The sequence below is a fragment of the Chrysemys picta genome, chromosome 12 (assembly GCF_011386835.1).
Source record: "Chrysemys picta bellii isolate R12L10 chromosome 12, ASM1138683v2, whole genome shotgun sequence".
Taxonomy (NCBI): domain Eukaryota; kingdom Metazoa; phylum Chordata; order Testudines; family Emydidae; genus Chrysemys; species Chrysemys picta.
In genome coordinates, this window is record NC_088802.1 from 33954243 (window position 1) to 33975254 (window position 21012).

General features: G+C 45.1%; 1 non-coding gene across 1 annotated transcript; it reads right to left on the reverse strand.

Annotated features, from left to right (window-relative positions):
• Window positions 1-20682: 20682 nt before the first annotated feature.
• LOC112058987 (U6 spliceosomal RNA) lies at window positions 20683-20785 on the reverse strand. Its single transcript, XR_002888183.1, has one exon. It is a non-coding gene; the product is annotated as a U6 spliceosomal RNA (small nuclear RNA).
• Between the last annotated feature and the right edge of the window lie 227 nt (window positions 20786-21012).

Below are 21012 nucleotides of genomic sequence, written 5' to 3' on the forward strand. Positions count from 1 at the left end.
ATGACTTAGAATACTGGAGGCTGCTCGAGCGAATGAGATGTCAGAAACACATGTTTAACAAACAGAGTAAAGAAACCTGGCAACAAGTGCAGAGACCACACATGCACTCCACGCTAAGATCTCAATCAGGAATCGAGTGTCACGTTCTCAAGACAGTATCCGACCCCGGGAAACTCAGGTTCCAGCCACAAAGATGACAAATGTAAAATGCTACAAATGTGGAGACTCATACCCACACCAATGTGATTGCCCAGCAAAAGAGGTTCTGTCATAGCTGTGGAAAATGACACCATGATGCAAAAGTCTGTAGATCTACCGGTTCCCCACGAGTCAAGATAAATTTCCAGCAAAGGTATCGAGATCTAGTAAACACGCTTCAAGCTGACTCCTCCAAAGATGACAGCTCTTATGTCTTCAGAGGATTCCCCAAAAGAACAAAGTCATCTGAGCACATTGTTCAACCACAATGCCACATCACCATACACTGAACTTTGAATTGACACCGGTACATGTGAATGCAAAGTGTGTATGAGGCCAGACCACAGAAACTGCTTTTACAATCGACGGCAGTAAAAATATATGCCAATGGAAATCCAGGCCCACTGACAATGCGCGGTGTATTCTCGGCTCATTCTGTATTTAGGGACAGGTCTGTTACCAGTCCAACGTATGTGGTGATTCATGGCACAGATAGACTCATTAGTTATGCCACAGCAAATGCATTAGTACTGATTCTGATTATCCAAATGGTACTGCCTAACGGGCTAATTCAACTCCTCCAGTCTCATGAGGACATGTTCAAAGGAATAGGAAAGTTGAAGGAACAACAAAAAAAATTGCACATTGATGAAATGGTTCAGCCCGTAGCTGACAGAAGAAGAATTAGTACACTGGAAGAGCTTGACATCACTGAAAAAGTGGAAGGTCCCACACCATGGATCTTCCCTAGAGCAGTCATCCAGAAACCAAAACTATCAGACAAAATCTGAATTTGCATGGATATGCCTTAACCAATCAGGCTATCAAGCATGAGCGACACATCACCCACATTGTAGCTGGCAGTATTGTAGATCTGAATGGAGTGAAGTTCTTCTCCAAACTTGACCTCACAACAGGATAGTATCAACTTGAGCACCACCTTGAGTCATGATACATAACAACCTTCATGACATATGTGGGTCTATGCTTCTATAAACAATTCAGTTTTGGCATTTCTTCAGCCACAGAAATATTTCAAAACATCCTACATGAGATACTACCTGGAATCCCTGGAGTTCTTAAGGTGAGTGATGACGCATTAGTATTTGTCACCATGTCTAAAGAACATGACACTCGACTAGCAGCTATTTTTGAATGACTGCAGGTTCAGAAGCTCACGTTAAACCCAGCCAAATGTGAATACAGTAAATCCACATTAGAATTTCTTGGATACACATTCTCCAAAGATGGAGTCTCAGCAGACCACTAAGAAAGTGAAGGACATACACAATGCCCCTGTGCCCACAAACCCCACAGAAGTTCATAGGCTGCTAGGGCTTGCAAATTATGGTGGCAGGTTCATTCTGAGGTTAGCCACTACCACACAGCCTCTTACCAGAAAAGATCAAATATGAATTTGGTGAGATGAACATCAAAATGCATGTGAGGGATTAAAGAAATCCCTTTCCAGTGATGTAGTCATGTCATGTATTGATTCCAGGAAGAGAACTGAACTTTTAGTAGATGCCTGCCCTGTTAGATTAGGAGCAGTCTTCAAACAGGTTGATCAATGCAGCTAAATTTACACCAATGCTTATGCCAGCAAGGGTCTTTCACCCACTGCACAGTGATACCCTCAGACAGAAAAAGATGCTCTTGCTGTAACATGGGAGTGCTCCCCAGTGATACATACATAGATGTCATTTCATGATTCTGAGTGATCACAAACCCCTTGAACCTGTGTTCAACAATCCCTTTTTTTCGCCCACCATTGAGCGGTGGATGCTCAAACTACAAAATTATGACTACAACGTTATCTATTGGCCTGGAAAGCATAATCCTGCTGACTACTTCTCTAGTCACTCTATTCTCAAAAAGCTAACAATCACAACACTACAGAGAAAAAAGAAGTGCATGCAAACTTCCTCCTCTCCACACTATTCCTAAAGCTCTTTTGTTACAACAAATAAAAACAGCTACCGAGTCTGACACTCCAAATGGTCATCAAAACCATTCAAAGCGGTTAATGGAAAGAATTTCTGTGTTGCCTACAATATTTGACTTGTGAAACACAAGTGTTCTACAATCGTTTGCCCATGCTAAAAGTGAACTTACCATCATGGAGGATGACCTCTTACTCCGAGATACAAGACTTGTTATTCATTGTCCATTGTGGGATCACACAATTGATTTGGCTCACAACGGTCGCCAGGGACTGGTAAAAACAAAATCCCTGCTCAGATTAAAAATCTGGCTCCCTAGGATTGATTTGCATTAAATCCATCAGAATATATCAGGCAGCAGTTCTGGAAAATAACACTCCTTCACTACATGTATTTCCTCTGTTCATGTCTCCCTGGATGGACGTGAGCATGGATTTTTGTGATTCCCCCTAATGGAAAACATTTACTGGTTGGTATAGACAACTATTCTCATTACCCAGAAGTTGAAATGCTCTGCACTACTTCTGCCAAAGCTGTTATACCCAAACTAGACAAGATTTTGTTAGCCCATGGCATATCCACTGTTATTAAAACTGACAATTGTCCTCCCTTTTAAGGGTCACATTTTGGCCAATTTGAAGAGTGTCACACAGTCTGAAGTGGCTCGCAACTGAGAGTGCCAGTTGCAGGTCAGACTGTCAGAAAACAGGGTGGACACCCCAAACTGGTAGTGTGTATTAGAAAGCTTATTTTTTCACTCTCCCACTTCCCTGGTCCTTCTTGCATGAACAGAGAGCAACAATACCCGAAGTCGGAAGGTGCAAACAATTCAATGTTTATTGGGGTGAACTTTCAGCAAGCTTAAATTCAAGTTTCTTTTTCCTTATTTTCGAATCCCAATTTACTTCCTGTTTGCCCCTAATTTATATAGTAATATTTTAGCTATACCTTAACCAATCATTCTAATAAAATTTACCTAACCAATCCTAGCTAACCAATTATATCCCACCACCTTAATTAGTTTACACCCAGCAAAATTAATTATACGGCAGACAGAAACAATTACAGAACCAAACAAAGACCATTCAAATAACATCAGCAAAGTGGAAACTATAATAACAAAACAATACAAAAGTAAGGATTTTACAACTACATTTATACAAACATAAGGGTTTTTTAGCTGTGTCTATTAATAAGTGAGTGTTTACCAAACAGAAAACTATGAAACTACATTTTCTTTTACATTTTCTAGGCTCTTCCCTTTCTCTGAAGGTAATAAATCGGCTCACCTTTCTAACAGCCCCAGATTGACATATTTCAATATGGCTAGTTTGAAATGTAAGAATATAACCGCACGCTTTCCAGCTTATGGCTGCCTCTTAGCGAAAGGCATTGGCCCAAGAACAGGGCCTCAAACTGTCACAGTAAAAAAAGGCCCTTACACAGATTCTTTCTTTTATACCTCTATAACTAGCTAAATAATAGACATATACCTAATTTTTTCAAGTATAGGCCTTTACAGACAGGCTTAAATATCTATATCCTAACAGTGTGATCTATAATTAGCATTCACCAACCCCGTAACAAATGTGCACTCCTGGATTACTATTTTAGTCTTGCCATGGAGTCACAGACAGACCCCTTAGGCTCTCCAGCGTATTTTTGCAGCCCAGACAAACTAGACTTTGTGATGAAAGGTTAGTAAAGCCAAAATCACCTCACATTAGGTTACTCCAAACTTCAAAAAGTCGGTCTCACACGCCAGGTCAATCTCACACCAAAGGCAACACTTTAAGGGTAAATGTAAGGGTATAAAATTTTCATGATGCTTTGTTGTGTTTGGGAGCCAAAGGTGGAAACCTGTTGAAATTGTTTGGTTAACTTTATGCATAAATTGTTATTTTTAAACATTTTTGCTATAATATTCTTATAACTATATTTAAAAGTGCAAACGAGTCTATAAAAACCCAAGTAGAGAGTGACATTTTGTTAATATTACCATGACCTTAATGTTGAGGTTTCCCCTTATATTTTTTTTTTTGAATAAAAAAATAAAAAACAAAACTGTGATTAATAAAAGAGAATTCTTTTTGTTTGCAATTGCATTATTTGTTAAGGCAGAAATATGTGTACATATATTTATAACTGAGACCTTTTGAACTTTAAAAAAATATAGGAATTAATAATATGATGGTTTTATCCCAACCATAATATTAAAATGTGGTACCACTTATATTTTAAAAAAGGGTATAAAATTGACTTTTGTTGCAACAAAATAAAAATAATGAAAAGTAGCCATGTTACACACACAACATACAACACAGGACAACATACATAACATACAGGACAAAGTTACAATTAAAAACAAATGGGACCAAAATTCTATTTATAACTATACAAATAAGGCATTAAGAACTTAGTTATTAAAACAATGCATTAAAATGATGTTGGGGTCACCAGTGTTGTCAAATGTTTGGCTGAATGTGTGTTCTTTCAGAGTGCTGTCCCAGCTCTGCGCAGACAGCAGAGACAGCAGACCTCAGTTAAACTGCCCAAAAACATTTGGTTTGTAGCAAAGGCACTTGGTCAGGTTTGTTGTCAATGAAGCATAGTCCTAATGCCCTGGCTCAATGGTTACAGGTACACTAACACATGTATGCCCGTTGCAATGGACTAGTTCAGTTAGTGGCAGGACTTTCCACTATCCCCTAGGCCAGCCAAAGACACTCCCTCTGAGATACATCTTTATACATAGATATAAACAAGTTATGTATCATCCTTGATGTATCAGGATGCCACCCCCTAACGTATTAGGATGCCACCCATTACCTTGTACCTGTAGGTGCGATCAAAACATCTCTATCTATCACTCTGTCATCTTGACCTTATCCTTAAGATGGGTCAGTTTGTTCCTGTTATCTTTGGGGGATGTGTTTATCGGGGTGTTCTGGTACCACCCTTCTGGAATGTGCTTGCGTGAGTGTTTTGTGCGTAGTACCTCTTAGTAATATATGTTTTTGCAATATTAGCCCTATGCTTGCATAATTCTGTGAGCAGGACCTTCCTCTTGCTCACAACTTAACTTTGCTTTATATCCTCAAGGTTTTGACTACTTTAGCCCAGACCTCAGGCCTCATACCAGGCCTGTGATACAAGGCCTTATGTTTCAGGCCCTCTTCATACTACAGGCACCCAGATACATCAGGGGCAATACATAACTTGTTTGTACTGATGTATAAAAAGATCTCTCAGAGGGAGTGTCTTTGTCTGGCCTAGAGGGGAACGGAACATCCTGCTGTTCACTGAGCTGGTCCATTGTAACAGGCATACATGTGTTAGTGGTCCTGTAGAGTCTACAGGATACTAGGACAGTGCCTCGTTGACAATAAACCTGGTTGGGTGCCTTTGCTAAAAGCCTAGTCTGTGGATTTATTGGAGAGTGTTGGGGACAACTTCCTGGTGCAAGTGCTGGAGGAACCAACTAGGGGCCGTGCTCCTTTTGACCTGCTGCTCACAATCAGAAAAGAATTGGTAGGGGAAGTGGGTGGCAACCTGGGCAGCTGTGACCATGAGATGGTCAAGCTCAGGATCCTGACAAAAGGAAAAAAGGAGAGCAGCAGAATACGGACCCTGGACTTCAGAAAAGCAGACTTTGACTCTCTCAGGGAAGTGAAGGGCAGGATCCCCTGGGAGGCTAATATGAGGAGGAAAGGAGTCCAGGAGAGCTGGCTGTATTTTAAAGAAACCATATTGAGGGTGCAGGAACAAACCATCCTGATGTGCACAAAGAATAGCAAATATGGCAGGCGACCAGCTGGCTTAACAAAGAAATCTTCAGTGAGCTTAAACACAAAAAGGAAGCTTACAAGAAGTGGAAACGTGGACAGATGACTAGGCAGGAGTATAAAAATATTGCTTGAGCATGCAGGGATGTAATCAGGAAGGCCAAAGCACAACTGGAGTTGCAGCTAGCAAGGAATGTGAAGGGTAACAAGAAGGCTTTCTACAGGTATGTTAGCAAAAAGAAGGTCAGGGAAAGTGTGGGACCCTTACTGAATGGGGGAGGCAACCTAGTGATAGATTATGTGGAAAAAGCTGAAGTACTCAATGCTTTTTTTGCCTCAGTCTTCACAGACAAGATCAGCTCCCAGACTGCTGCACTGGGCAGCAGAGTATGGGGAGGAGATGAGCAGCCCTCAGTGGTGAAAGAACAGGTTAAGGACTATTTAGAAAAGCTGCACATACACAAGTCCATGGACAAGATCTAATGCATCCAAGGTGTGATGGGTTGGATCACAGAAAACCCCCTTGGGGCTGCCAACCGATGTGCCAGGACTACTTCTGCCCCTGCTTTCCTGCCCTGGCAGCTTAGGACTTCAGTGCCCTGCCTGGTTTGAGCCAGATCCGCTAACCTGCTGCAAACCCAGACCCAGGGTCTGAACCCCGTCCCCTAACAGCTGTAGGCTTAACTGAAAATAACTTACAGATGTGTTCCTGTCTTTAACATTCAGATGTCCAACTCCCAATGGGGTCCAAACCCCAAATAAATCAATTTTACCCTATATAAAGCTTATACAGGGTAAACTCATAAATTGTTCGCCCTCTATAACACTGAGAGAGAGAGATGCACAGCTGTTCCCCCCACGTATTAATACATACTCTGGGTTAATTAATAAGCAAAAAGTGATTTTATTAACTACAAAAAGTAGGATTTAAGTGGTTCCAAGTAATAACAGAGAAAAAAGTAAATTACCAAACAAAATAAAATAAAACAAAACACGCAAGTCTAAACCTAATACAGTAAGAAAGTGATTACAGATGAAAATCTCACCCTCAGAGATGTTCCAATAAGCTTCTTTTACAGACTAGCCTCCTTCTAGTCAGGTTCCAGCAATCACTCACACCCCTCTGGTTGCTGTCCTTTGTTCCAGTTTCTTTCAGGTATCCTTTGGGGGTGGAGAGGTTGTCTCTTGAGCCAGCTGAAGACAAAATGGAGGGGTATCCCAGGGGCTTAAATAGACTTTCTCTTGTGGGGAGACCCCTCCCTTCCCTGGGGGGAGGGATAGCTCAGTGGTTTGAGCATTAGCCTGCTAAACCCAGGGTTGTGAGTTCAATCCTTGAGGGGGCCACTTAGGGATCTGGGGCAAAATCAGTATTTGGTCCTGCTAGTGAAGGCAGGGGGCTGGACTCAATGACCTTTCAAGGTCCCTTCCAGTTCTAGGAGATAGGATATCTCCATTAATTATTATTATTATAATCCCAGCTACAAGATGGAGTTTTGGAGTCACATGGACAAGTCACATGTCCATGCATGACTCAGAACTTTACAGGTGGCAGCCATTGTTCACATGCTACCTTGAATGTTCTCAGGTAGACTTCTTATGTGGATTGGAGTCTTCCAAGATCCATTGTCTGTTAAGTGTTTCTTGATTGGGCACTTAACTTGCAAATTCCTTTCTAAAGAAGCTGACCAAATGCCTTACTAAGGCTACTTAAAATCAAACAAGTACACAGCCAATATTCATAACTTCTAATACAAAAATGATACATGCATACAAATATGATAAATATATTCAGTAGATCATAACCTTTGCAGAGATATGTTACATGGCATATGTAGCATAAAACATACTCCAGTTATGTCATATTTACATTCATAAGCATATTTCCATAAAGCATTATGGGGTGCAACATCACACAAGGGTGCTGAGGGAGTTGGCTCATGTGATTTCAGAGCCATTGGACATTATCTTTGAAAACTCGTGGCAATTGGAGGAGGTCCTGGACAATTGCAAAAAGGCAAATATAGTGCCCATCTTTTAAAAAGGGAAGAAGAAGAATCCGGAGAACTACAGACCGGTCAGCCTCACTTCAGTCCCTGGAAAAATCATGGAGCAGGTCCTCAAGGAATCCATTTTGAAGCACTTTGGAGGAGAGGAAGGTGATCAGGAATTGTCTTCTATGATGAGATAACTGGCTCTGTGGATATGGGGAAAGCGGTGGACGTGATATACCTTGACTTTAGCAAAGCTTTTGATACCGTCTCCCACAGTATTCTTGCCAGCAAGTTAAAAAAGTATGGATTGGATGAATGGACTATAAGGGGGATAGAAAGCTGGCTAGATCATCAGGCTCCGTGGGTAGTGATCAATGGCTCGATGTCTAGTTGGCAGCCAGTATCAAGTAGAGTGTCCCAGGGGTCTGTCCTGGGGCCGGTTTTGTTCAACATCTTCATTAATGATCTGGATGATGGGATGGACTGCACCCTCAGCAAGTTTGTGGATGACACTAAGCTGGGGGGAGAGGTAGATACGGTGGACGGTAGGGATAGGGTCCAGAGTGACCTAGATAAATTGGAGGATTGGGCTAAAAGAAATCTGAGGTCTCTCCCAACCCTAATATTCTATGATTCTATTGGGCAGTACAATTGAAGTCTGCTGTCTCTGCTGTCTGCACAGAGCTGGAAAAGCAAGCTGAAAGAACACACACACACACACACACACACACACACACACACACACACACAGCTAAACATCTAACAACAATAACCTCCCCCTTTGTTCTATTCTAATTGGTGAATTGGCTTATGCCTACTAGCCCACTTAACGTTTCTTTGAAATTCACACACTGGTGAATTGGCCTATGGCTCTGATTTGAGCCGGCAACCTGCTAGACAGCATCACAAAGAATATCTTGGTTTCAGACACCATAAACTTACTCCACACTGACCACAAGCCAAAGGAGAAGTTGAGATGTTTATACAAACACCCAAGAACGCACTACAAATTGCTGCAGCTGATGGATTGGACATGAAACAGGAGTTATTTCATTTCCTCGAACCACCTTCCTGCCATGGCACCAGCAACTGTCCTATTTTGCACATAACCAAGAACAAAATTGCCACACATTGAGATAAGAGCCGATGTTGAATCTGTAAGTCAACATGGCAACAAAGCAAAGCTCGTCATAAAAAAATATGCTGACCAGCACAGACTTGCCAAGAGCACATCATTCAGTGTGGGAGGCGTAGTTCTGGTCAGAAACTTTCAGCCTCACAACAAATTCTCCACACCTTTTTATCCTGAGCCTCACAAGATCACAATGGTCAAAGGCACGATGGTCACTGCTCAGAGAGGATCCCATAAAGTCACTCTAAATGCCTCTCACATCAAACCACTTTGTAGCACTCATCATGTTCCCAATCCACAAGATGATGATGCCAACCTTACAGAGACTGAAGACCTGCACTCTCTCCAAGGCAAGTGAATCACCCTGTGCTCCAGGGGGTAAAGTCACCATCTCCTGAAAAGAAGTAACCAGTACCCTCCAGTGCATTTGCAGAACTATCTAGCTTAAGTGGCTATGGTTTTGTGGATGTGTTGATCCATCATCAAACGTTGGACATTGCTGCAGTTATTCTATGCCTGTTGTGTTTTATTTATAAGGTGTAAGTATTTCCAAGTGGTGAATTTAATAACTGTTGTTAATTTAAAGTTTGTGGGGGAAAAGGAGGGATGCAGTGTTTATGGAGAATCCATTCTGAGACCTGTGCTGGTCTTTTAGGGTACGTCTACACAGCAATTAAACACCCACAGCTGGCCCATGTCAGCTGACTTGGGCTTGCAGGGCTTGGGCTGCGGGACTGTAAAATTGCAGTGTAGATGTTCAGGCTTGGGCTGGAGCCTGGGCTCTGGGACCCTGCTACAGAGCCCAAATGTCTACACAGCAATTTTTAGTCTCGCAGCCTGACCCCTGCGAGCCTGAGTCAGGTGACTGGGCCAGCCATGGCTGTGCTGCAGGTCCTTTATTCCAATGTAGATGGACCCACAGAGTCCCAAGTATAGCAGCCGGGTCACTTTAGTCCATCCCAGGTTTGGGTTTTGACTGGCGAGAGTGCAGCTAGCTACAAAGGGAGAAGTAGCACACTGTGTTCTGTGAGCTGCAGCATTAAACCAGAGGTCTGTGGAATCTGACTTTACAACTATGTACTATACATGTGTGCTTCATTCCAAAAACTCCTAATCAGTTAGCATCATAGAAGATTAGGGTTGGAAGAGACCTCAGGAGGTTATCTAGTCCAACCCCTTGCTCAAAGCAGGACCAACCCCAACTAAATCATCCCAGCTAGGGCTTTGTCAAGTCATGCCTTAAAAACCTCTAAGGAAGGAGAGTATCAGAGGGGTAGCCGTGTTAGTCTGGATCTGTAGAAAGCAACAAAGAGTCCTTTGGCACCTTATAGACTAACAGATGTATTGGAGCATAAGCTTTCGTGGGTGAATACCCACTTCGTCAGACGCATGATTCCACCACCTCCCTAGGTAACCCATTCCAGTGCTTCACCATCCTCCTAGTGAAATAGTGTTTCCTAATATCCAACCTAGACCTCCCCCACTGCAACTTGAGACCATTGCTCCTTGTTCTGTCATCTGCCACCACTGAGAACAGCCGAGCTCCATCCTCTTTGGAACCCCCCTTCAGGTAGTTGAAGGCTGCTATCAAATCCCTCCTCACTCTTCTTTTCTGAAGGCCCAGTTCCCTCAGCCTCTCCTCATAAGTCATGTGCCCTAGCCCTCTAATCATTTTTGTTGCCCTCCGCTGAACTCTCTCCAATTTGTCCACATCCTTTCCATAGTGGGGGGCCCAAAACTGGACGCAATACTCCAATGTGGCCTCACCAGTGCCAAATAGAGGGGAATAATCACTTCCCTCGATCTGCTGGCAATGCTCCTACTAATGCAGCTCAGTATGCCAGTAGCCTTCTTGGCCACAAGGGCACACTGTTGATTCATATCCAGTTTCTCGTCCACTGTAACCCCTAGGTCCTTTTCTGCAGAACTGCTGCCTAGCCACTCGGTCCCCAGTCTGTAGCAGTGCATGGGATTCTTCCGTCCTAAGTGCAGGACTCTGCACTTGTCCTTGTTGAAAAACGCTCATTTTTCATTCACTGCAAACCCTCTTCAGAAAAACATCATGCCGGGGCTGTGGCACTGGGAAATGCTTCCCTGCTCAGTCAGCCCTCCCAACCCTCAGCACTCCGTGGCTTGATTACTTTTGACCCTCCACCCTTGGGATTTTTTGTGGCGATGACTGTGGTTTTCTCAAATAAATTGATCTGTTGGAGCCCAAACAGCTTTCTACCTTCCTCCCTAACCTTTGCTCTCATTGTCATTCCCTCTAAGTATTTTGCTGTCAGGCAGTCTAATGATAAAGGCTATTGAGTCAGAATGAGTATCTATTTTACAATGAATATATTGTCTGGGGATAACAGCATGCCGTGCAGTGAGCTTGCTAGGGCAGGTGTTTATTTAAAGAAACCACTAGCACAGGGCATGGGCTGGCTCAGGGAATAGCAAATGAGAGACAGCGCGTACACCCCATGGGACAGTGGTTCAAGCCCAGTATAGGTGAGCTTCTAGCATGTCAAAGGAAGGATGGTCCAATGGCTAAAGCACTAGCCTGGGAACCAGGAAACCTGGGTTCAAGTTCCTGCTCTTCCACAGACTTCCGCTGTCATCTTAGAGTTAGACAAGTCACTTAGCTTCTATGTGCCTCAGTTTCCCATCTGTCCTTTGGGGGCTTCCCTGCCTCCCAGGGAAGGGTTAAAGCGTGTGAGGTGCTCAGATTCTGTGATGGGGGCCAGATAAGTAGCTTTGATAGATATTGCCTGGGGGACAACCGTCTCGCCAAGTTCCCAACAGAACTGTGATCAAAAAGCAGTCTCAGGCCATGAAAAATCAAACTCCCCATCACCAGTGGAAATGAATCCTCCAGTGTGGGGGAAGCCAGACTGCACCAGCTCAAAGAGTGTCAGATTTCAGTCCTGGCACCTCCAATCAGCCCTGAACAAGCGGCACAGATTGAGCTGAGCCTGCCAGGACTCAGTGATGGGGAAAGTGTGGCCACCAGCAGCACGTGGCAGGGGATCATACTAGGGGGCTGGGTTCCAAAGCCACAACCACTCAGAGCAGGGTTTTGTTTGACTCAAACCCCAGCCCTGGAGGGAAATGGAGAAAAGGGTCTAATTTCGGTCCATTTCTAACAGCAACAAACTAAAATCTGAGGCACATACCCCAGGCTCCTGCCCATCAACTAGCTTCATCCAAATATTCCTGGCGATCAGCTGAAGACTGGCCACACCCCAGCTAGCAGCTCCTCAGGGCAGGGACAGTCCTTTTGTTAAGTGTTTGTACAGTGCCTAGCACAGTGGGGCCCTGAATACAATGGAGCCCCTTGACGCTACCACAGTACAAGTAATAATACCAACTGGGCCACTGGGATCCCCACCCGGCCCTGACCAGCTAGGCCTCTGGCATGTGGGTTCCCAAGCATCCGCTTCTTCTGCACTGGGAGGTCCCCACCCTGGGATCCTGCCTGAGTCCCACCCCCTCCCTTCCCCCCTTTCTGTCCTTTGTTCTCTGTACACGCCCCCTTTGAGCCAGAGCCGGCTCCCACTGGCTCAAGGTGAGCTTTTCCATTGGCTCCAATGGGAACAGAATCAGGCCCTACATGTGAAAGCAGAGAGCAAGGAAATGTGCTGCTGTGATCGATCAAGCAGGGAGGTACAGCTCCCATGGGGCTGAGAGCTCTCCCCAGCTGGGGGGGGGGGAGTGGGGAATCTGTGACTCCCCGCTGTGCTGTGCAGTTCCTGCTATGGAAAAAACCCTCCCTCTGGGGCTTTGCAGCCTCCCTATGGACCAGCCCTGAGAGCTGGAGGAGCAGATGGAGTGGCCCCCTGGGAAAGGAGAGGGGCAGAGAAGCCAAACTGGGAGAGGCAGGTTAGAATCTGGGCAAATATTTAGAGAGGACTGGGAGGCAGAGGACACACCCGAGGAGACACCCCGCACTAGTTCTCACCCACCTAGCACGCTAACAATAGCACAGCCAGAAGCAGCATAGGCTAGCTGCCCTGCACACAAACCCACCCAGACCCCACAGGTACGTACTCGGGGAGTAGCTTGTGCCACTGCTGCCCATGCTGCCTGGCTACCCTGCTATTTTTAATAAAATAATAATAATAATATATGGAGATATCCTATCTCCTAGAACTGGAAGGGACCCTGAAAGGTCATCGAGTCCAGCCCCCTGCCTTCACTAGCAGGACCAAGTACTGATTTTGCCCCAGATCCTTAAGTGGCCCCCTCAAGGATTGAACTTACAACCCTGGATTTATCAGGCCAATGCTCAAACTACTGTGATGAAAGCTAGCCCTCACCTGTCTCCTTGAGCTGGGACTCACCCTCCCAGCTCCAAGTGTAGCTAAATTCAGCACTCTTTCTCTGGGGGGCTTGTCAGCCTTCAGGCAGGGAAGTTCCAGGGATTGTTCTTAGCCCTGTCCTGGTTTAGAAAGTGATATTTAAAAAGCCCTTCTGGGCAGGCCGCCCTGTTGTCCATGGCAGGATCCATCATAGAATATCAGGGTTGGAAGGGACCTCAGGAGGTTATCTAGTCCAACCCCCTGCTCAAAACAGGACCAATCCCCAGACAAATTTTTGGCCCAGATCCCTAAATGGTCCCCTTAAGGATTGAACTCACAACCCTGGGTTTAGCAGGCTAATACTCAAACCACTGAGCTATCCCTGCCCCAAATCATAGGGTTTTCCTCACCGATTGGCCCTGATACTCCCCATCCTCGCAGACTGCCCCAAAGGACTGGAACTGGAGCTAGGTGTCAACATCTCCCGAGTGGCCAAGGACAGGAGAGCCTGGAGCAAGCTGCTGGCTCATTCTCAGTCCACTTCAAGGAGAACAGGGGTGTAACAGCCAGCCCCTAAGCAAGCAGGAGAACTAGGGAATCAGAGCAGCAAACTGGGGAGTTTTGTGAGAGAGTGCTCCAGGGGAAGGAGGAGCAGCTTTGTGACCCTGGGATTGCGTTCGTCTGTTCGTTTGTTTGTTGTGTGCTTGCTTGACTACAGTTTATAGTGTGGTCTGATGTGGCAGCTGTGTGCTGAGCCAGCTGAGCGCTTCCTAATGAGGCTCTAGCCCAATATCCTCCAATCTCTCACCCCTTGAGGGTCCCTTGGCAAGGGTCGCGGGGGCTAACTCAGGGAGAAGAGGGTTTAATAAGCCAGCTCCTAAACAACCAAGGGAGTTTAGAGCGGGAGAGGCAGATACATCTAACAAACATACTCTAAACTTAGGCCAATAACCTCACCCAAAAACCCAAACCAAAACAAACCCAAACCCTTCAGGAGTAAAGAGAATGCAGGCAGAAGTTCAGCAGCGGGGGCGGGGGTGGGGGCTATCCAGTTTATTGCACTGAATGCAGCATGTATGATTCCCTGCCTTGTGGCCAGGTGGTGCATGTGTACATTCAGTGCAAGCAGCTCATGGCCCACAGAGACCAAGTACGGGCTCTTGAGACCAGAGTGGCTGAACTGGAGGAGCTAAAGAATACAGAGAGGTACATAGAGGAGGCATTCTGGGACACAGTAGAGTGGTCCCACCCCCCATTTGACAGCTTCTGTGCTGTTGCGGAGGATGAAAGTCTTGGAGAAGGAGAACATCAAACTGGAGCAGAGAGAAACAATCCCATAGCTGGGAATACCCCAGTTATTAGGAAGAGACAGATAATAGTAATGGGGGATTTGATTATTAGAAATATAGGTAGCTGGGTTTATGATGACCGGGAGAACCGCATGGTGAATTGCCTAGCAGGTGTGAAGGTTGCAGACCTCTCAAGAGACCTAGGTAGATTTATGTCTAGTGCTGTGGAGGAACCAGCTGTTGTGGTACCTGTAGATACCAGTGACATAGGAAAAGGTAGGAGAGAGGTCCTGGAGGCCAAATTTAAGCTGCTAGGTAAGAAATTAAAGTCCAGGACTTCCATGGTAGTGTGGAAGAAAACAGAGTCTTCACTCTCAGGTTGGTTGCAACAAGTCAGAGACAGTTTATTTTCCTGACACTTGCAAGGGGAGAGTACACATGGGCAGGGGTTCCCCCCCATCCCAGGCAGGTCTCCGTTAGATAAACAATTAGGGCAAGCATTTATAACCAGACAATAATGATCAACAACCGCATCTTGTTTATACATATTCCTTCTGATATCTTACTTTTCTCAGCAGTTCCTGCTACAGTCTGTATTCCATTCTTATCTAACACAAGGTCGAAAAAACAGTATATCTTACAGTTTTTTTTGTTCCACTCGCTTCCCACTTGCCCAGGCCCTGCCTGAAATCTCGCGTTATTAGAGCTAGTGTTAGCCTGACTCTTACTTTATTCCTAAAAGTTAAGATATCTGCATTCAAATTCCCTTTATCCTTTTCTCTGCTTCCACAGTAGCATTCTCTGAAATGTTTCCAGTACCACACAAAAGGCCAGTTAGACCGGCAGAACTGCAGACTCTCAATGCGTGGATGGTGATGGTAGGAGACTTTTAGATTTATTAGGAACTGGGAAACCTTTTGGGAAAGGAGAAACCTATACAGGAGGACAGGCTCCACTTAAACCAAACATAACCAGATTGCTGGCATGTAAAATTAAAAAGGTTGTAGAAGATTTTTAAACTAGGGGCTGGGGAAAAGCTGACACAGAGAGAGGAGCACATGGTTCAGGAGGATGTATCCCTTAGGGATGAATTTACTAAGGGAGGAACTCTATATCCTAGTAAAGAAGAGAGGAAAAAAGTTGGTAAAGTACAGATAGGAACAGTCAAACGTAAGAGAGTCTCATTTAAATATAGCACATGAAGACAAGCAACTGAATAGCGACAAAATGTACAAGTGCCTATGTACAAATGCTAGAAGTCTAAATACTAAGATGGGTGAATGTGAATGCCTGGCATTAAATGAGGATATTGATATAACAGGGATACAGTAATACCAGGGTACAAAATATATAGGAATGAAAGTGTAGGGCACACTGGTAGGGGAGTAGAACTTTAAGAAAGCATAAGGTCCAATAAAGTAAAAATCTTAGATGAATCAAACAGAATCTCTATGGACAGAAATTCCATACTTGAACAATAAGAGTATAGCAGTAGGAATATATTACTGACCACCTGACTGTATGGGGATGGTTACTGTGAGATGCTCGGGGAGATTAGAGTGGCAACAAAGGCCGAAAATGCAATAATAATAGGGGATTTCAACTATCCTCATACTGACTGTATGTCACCTCAGGATGGGATGCAGAGATAACATTTGTAGACAGCATAAATGACTGCTTCTTGGAGCAGCTAGTCCTGGAACCCACAAGAGGAGAGACAATTCTTGATTTAGTCCTAAGTGGGCCACAGGGTGAATATAGCTGAACCGCTTGGTAATAGTGACCATAATGTAAATTTAACATCCTTGTAAGGGGGAAATGCCAACCCACCACCATAGAATTTAACTTCAAAAAGGGGAACTACACAAAAATGAGGAAAATAAAGTTTTCCTAGTTAAATGGAAAATAAAAAGGAACAGTCATAAGGGTGAAATGCCTGCAGTCTGCATGGAGACTAGTTAAAAACACCATAACAGAGGCTCAAACTAAATGTGCAATGCTCCCCCTCCCAACCCAAATAAAAAACAGTAAGAGGACCGAAAAAATGCCATCATGGCTAAACAACAGAGTAAAACACGCAGTTAGAGGAAAAAAGGCATCCTTTAAAAATTGGAAGTTAAATCAGACTGAGGAAAATAGAAAGGAGCATAAACTCTGGCAAGTCAAGTGTAAAAATATAATAAGGCAGGCCAAAAAAGAATCTGAAGAGCAACTAGCTAAGGCACAAAGACTTACAGCAAAAATTGTTTTAAGTACATCAGACAGAGGACGCCTGCCAAACAGTCAATGGGACTACTGGACGATCAAGGTGCTGAAGGGTCACTCAAGGAAAACTAGGCCATTGCAGAGAACTTAAAATAAGTTTTTGCATCAGTCTTCACTCCAGAGGATATGGGGGAGATTCCGATACCTGAGCCAGTCTTTTTAGGTGACAAATCTAAGGAACTGTCCCAGATTGAGGTGTAAGTAGAGGAGGTTCTGGAACAAATTGATAAATTAAACAGTAACAAGTCACCAGGATCAGATGGGATTCACCCAAGAGTTCTGAAGGAACTCAAATATGAAATTACAGACCTACTTACAGTGGCATATAACCTATCACTTAAATCAGCCTCTGTACCTGATGATTAGAGGGTAGCTAATGAAAACCTTTATTTTTAAAAAGGCTTCAGAGGTGACCCTAGCAATTACAGAATATAAGCCTATCTTCAGTACCAGGCAAATTGGTTGAAACCGTAGTAAAGAACAAAATAATCAGACACACATAGATGAACATGAAAGAGATAGCTCAGTGGTTTGAGCATTGGCCTGCTGAACCCAGGGTTGTAAGCTCAATCCTTGAGGGGGCCATTTAGGGAACTGGGGTAAAAATCTGTCTGGGGATAGGTCCTGCTTTGAGCAGGGGGTTGGACTAGATGACCTCCTGATATTCTATGGGGGGGAGGGATAGCTCAGTGGTTTGAGCATTGGCCTGCTAAACCCCAGGGTTGTGAGTTCAATCCTTGAGGGGGCCACTTAGGGGATCTGGGGCAAAATCAGTACTTGGTCCTGCTAGTGAAGGTAGGGGGCTGGACTCGATGACCTTTCAAGGTCCCTTCCAGTTCTAGGAGATAGGATATCTCCATTATTACAATTATGATACATTGGAGAAGAGTCAACAAGACTTTTGTAAAGGGAAATCATACCTCACCAATCTATTAGAATTCTCTTAGGGTGTCAACAAACAGGTGGACAAGGGTGATCCAGTGGACATAATGTACATGGACTTTCAGGAAGTCTTTGTTTAAGAGATTTTGCTGTGAGATATTGTCAAAGTAACCAGTCATGGGATAAGAAGGAAGATACTCTCATGGGTCAGTAACTGGTTGAGAGATAGGAAACAAAGGGTATGAATAAATGGTCAGTTTTCACAGTGGAGACAGGTAAATAGTGGTGTCCTCCAGGGATCTGTACAGGGACCAGTGCTGTTCAACATATTCAAAAAATAACTGGGAAAAAGGGTAAACAGTGAGGTAGCAAAGTTTGCAGATGATACTAAATTACTTAAAATAGTTAAGTCCAAAGCAAATGAAATTCAGTGTTGATAAATGCAAAGTCATGCACACTGGAAAATATAATCCCAACTACACATACAAAATGATGGGGTCTAAATTAGCCATTACCACTCAAGAAAGAGATCTTGGAATCATCGTGGATAGTTCTCTGAAAATATCTGCTTAGTATGTAGCGACAGTCAAAAAAGCTAACAATGTTAGGTACCATTAGGAAAGAGATAGATAATGAGACAGAAAATATCATAATGCCTCTATATAAATCCATGGTACGCCCACATCTTGAATACCGCATGCAGTTCTGGTTGCCTAGGGCCGGCGCAACCCATTAGGCGACCTAGGCGGTCGTCTAGGGCACTACAATTTGGGGGGCAGTGACCGCGGCAGTATTTCAGGGGCGGGACCTTCCGCCGCCTCTGTTGGGGGCGGCATTTCGGGGTGGGACCTTCCGCCACCTAGGGCGGCAGAAAAGCTGGCGGCGCTCCTGTGGTCACCCCATCTCAAAAAAGATATATTAGAATTGGAAAAATTACAGAAAATTGCAACATAACACATGAACCAGGGGTCAGCCAATGAAATTAATAGTCAGCAGGTTTAAAACAAACAAAAGGAAGTACTTCACACAATGCACAGTTATCCTGTGGAACTCAATGCCAGGGGATGTTGTGAAGGCCAAAAGTATAACTGGGTTCAAAAAAGAATTAGATAAATTCATGGAGGACAGGTCCATCAATGGCTATTAGCCAAGATTGTCAGGGATGCAATCCCACGCTCTGTGTGTCCCTAAACCTCTTCCTGCCAGAAGCTGGAACTGGATAACAGGGGATGGATCACTCAATAATTGCCCTGTTCTGTTCATTCCCTCTGAAGTATCTGGCATTGGCCACTGTTGGAAGACAGGATACGGGGCTAGATGGACCATTGGTCAGACCCAGTATGGCTGTTCTTATGTTCTCTGTTGCGTGTACAGCAGGGGAGAGGATATGCTGTTGTGGATATGTATCTTTATCATGGGGGAGGGGGCGGGCGCTGGATAAAGCCACACCACGGAGGTGAGCTAATTTGGCATGGCTCTTAGCTGAGATGCCCCGCTGTTTGACAGCAGCTGGGTCACTCCCCAATACCGCAGCAATGGGGGAAGAGTGGATGGCACAGATCCCAGCCAAGCACTTAGCAGCTCAGCTAATGGAGCCTTCCCAGAGGGAAAGTCCTCCTGAGGGGTACAGAGAGGGATTCTCCACTGGCCCCTGCGAGTCATTCACCCCCGCATTGGCCTGATGAAACTCCATCCAACATTGTCCTGGACTCTGGGCCTGGACTGGACTGTCTCTGTAACCTCTCCTGGTGCAGCAGCAGCAGCCAGGTAACTGCGATGGTCTCCAGCTCGGTAGCCAGGCAAATAAAGGGCCTGGTTCTGCTCCTGTTTACATCCTTTCTGCACCCATGTAACTCCACTGACACCCGTGCAGTCACTGTGGAATGCATAATCCAGCCTAAAGCATCAGGCGGCAAAACATTTCAGCACAGACAAAAAGGTTCATTTTTGTCAGTCTCCCTTAGAAATGATTCAGGTTTTCATCAATAAATGGAACCCCCTGGAGACAAACCTCCCACCTGTAGGGCGCCTCCATGCAGCCAGGTGCGGCATTGCAAGGTCTTCTCAGGTTGGTGCCATTCTGGTTCCCCCACAATCTGTCAGGTTCCATGGCCTACCCCCCTGGCCAGCTCACCCAATCCATTCCCCTTCCAGACCGAACAGAAAAGTCCAAATACAGGAAACTCAAAATCAAAGGGCCTTCAAGCCCATCTCCCAACATCTATCTGGAACTTGCAGTTCTTGGCCTCTTGTACTCTAACACCTGTGCACCCCTCTTGGTCTGGGGCAGTGGTAGGGGAACCCTGGCCCCCCTCTCCTCTGGCTTCCAACCCAAGGAGCCAGTTTTAGGCTCTTTGATCCTTCTGCCACTTCCCTGAGCTGCTCCTACCTTCCCCAGGTCTATGGACTGTGCTCTTCTGCCTAGACCTGTGGTTCCTCATGGCCTGTCCTGAGCCAGCTATGAAGGTGCTTTCTCAAAGACCACTCCCAGCCCTTCTCTATGACAGCAGGCTATACAGTGAGCAGTTCCTCTGCCTCTCACCTTTCCAGTGGTCAGTACCTACCTCCTCCAGTCAAGAGCTCCCCCTTGTCCTGCGCTCAGGCTTTGCCATCTCCCTTCAGCTGCCCAGCCCTGCAACCTGCCTTCCACTCTGGAGGGCTTAGTAGGCAACCTTCTGCCAGCACCTGCCTTTATGCTGCTCCCCACTAAAATAAATATATGGAGATATACCTATCTCCTAGAACTGGAAGGGACCCCAAAAGGTCATTGAGTCCAGCCCCCTGCCTTCACTAGCAGGACCAAGTACTGATTTTGCCCCAGATCTCTAAGTGGCCCCCTCAAGGATTGAACTCACAATGCTGGGTTTAATCAGGCCAATGCGCAAACCACTGAGCTATCCCTCCCCCCTCAGAAAATATGGAACGCTTCACAAATTTGTGTGTCATCCTTGTGCAGGGGCCATGCTAATCTTCTCTGTATCATTCCAATTTTAGTATATGTGCTGCCGAAGCTTCCCAGTTGGTTGGGGGAGAGGGGAGCCTTGCCTCACCCTCTCTGCAAGGCGTCAGGACTTTAAAGGTACAGTGGCCGGATTCCTTCCCCATCCATCAGTCATTCACAGGACCCTATGGTCTCTCTATATCTACTGGACCCTTCCACACTTTTAAAGGGCCATGCAGATGGCAGGTTGGGCTGGCCACTACATGCTACTGCCCACAAGGGCAGGCCATCCCAAAGCAG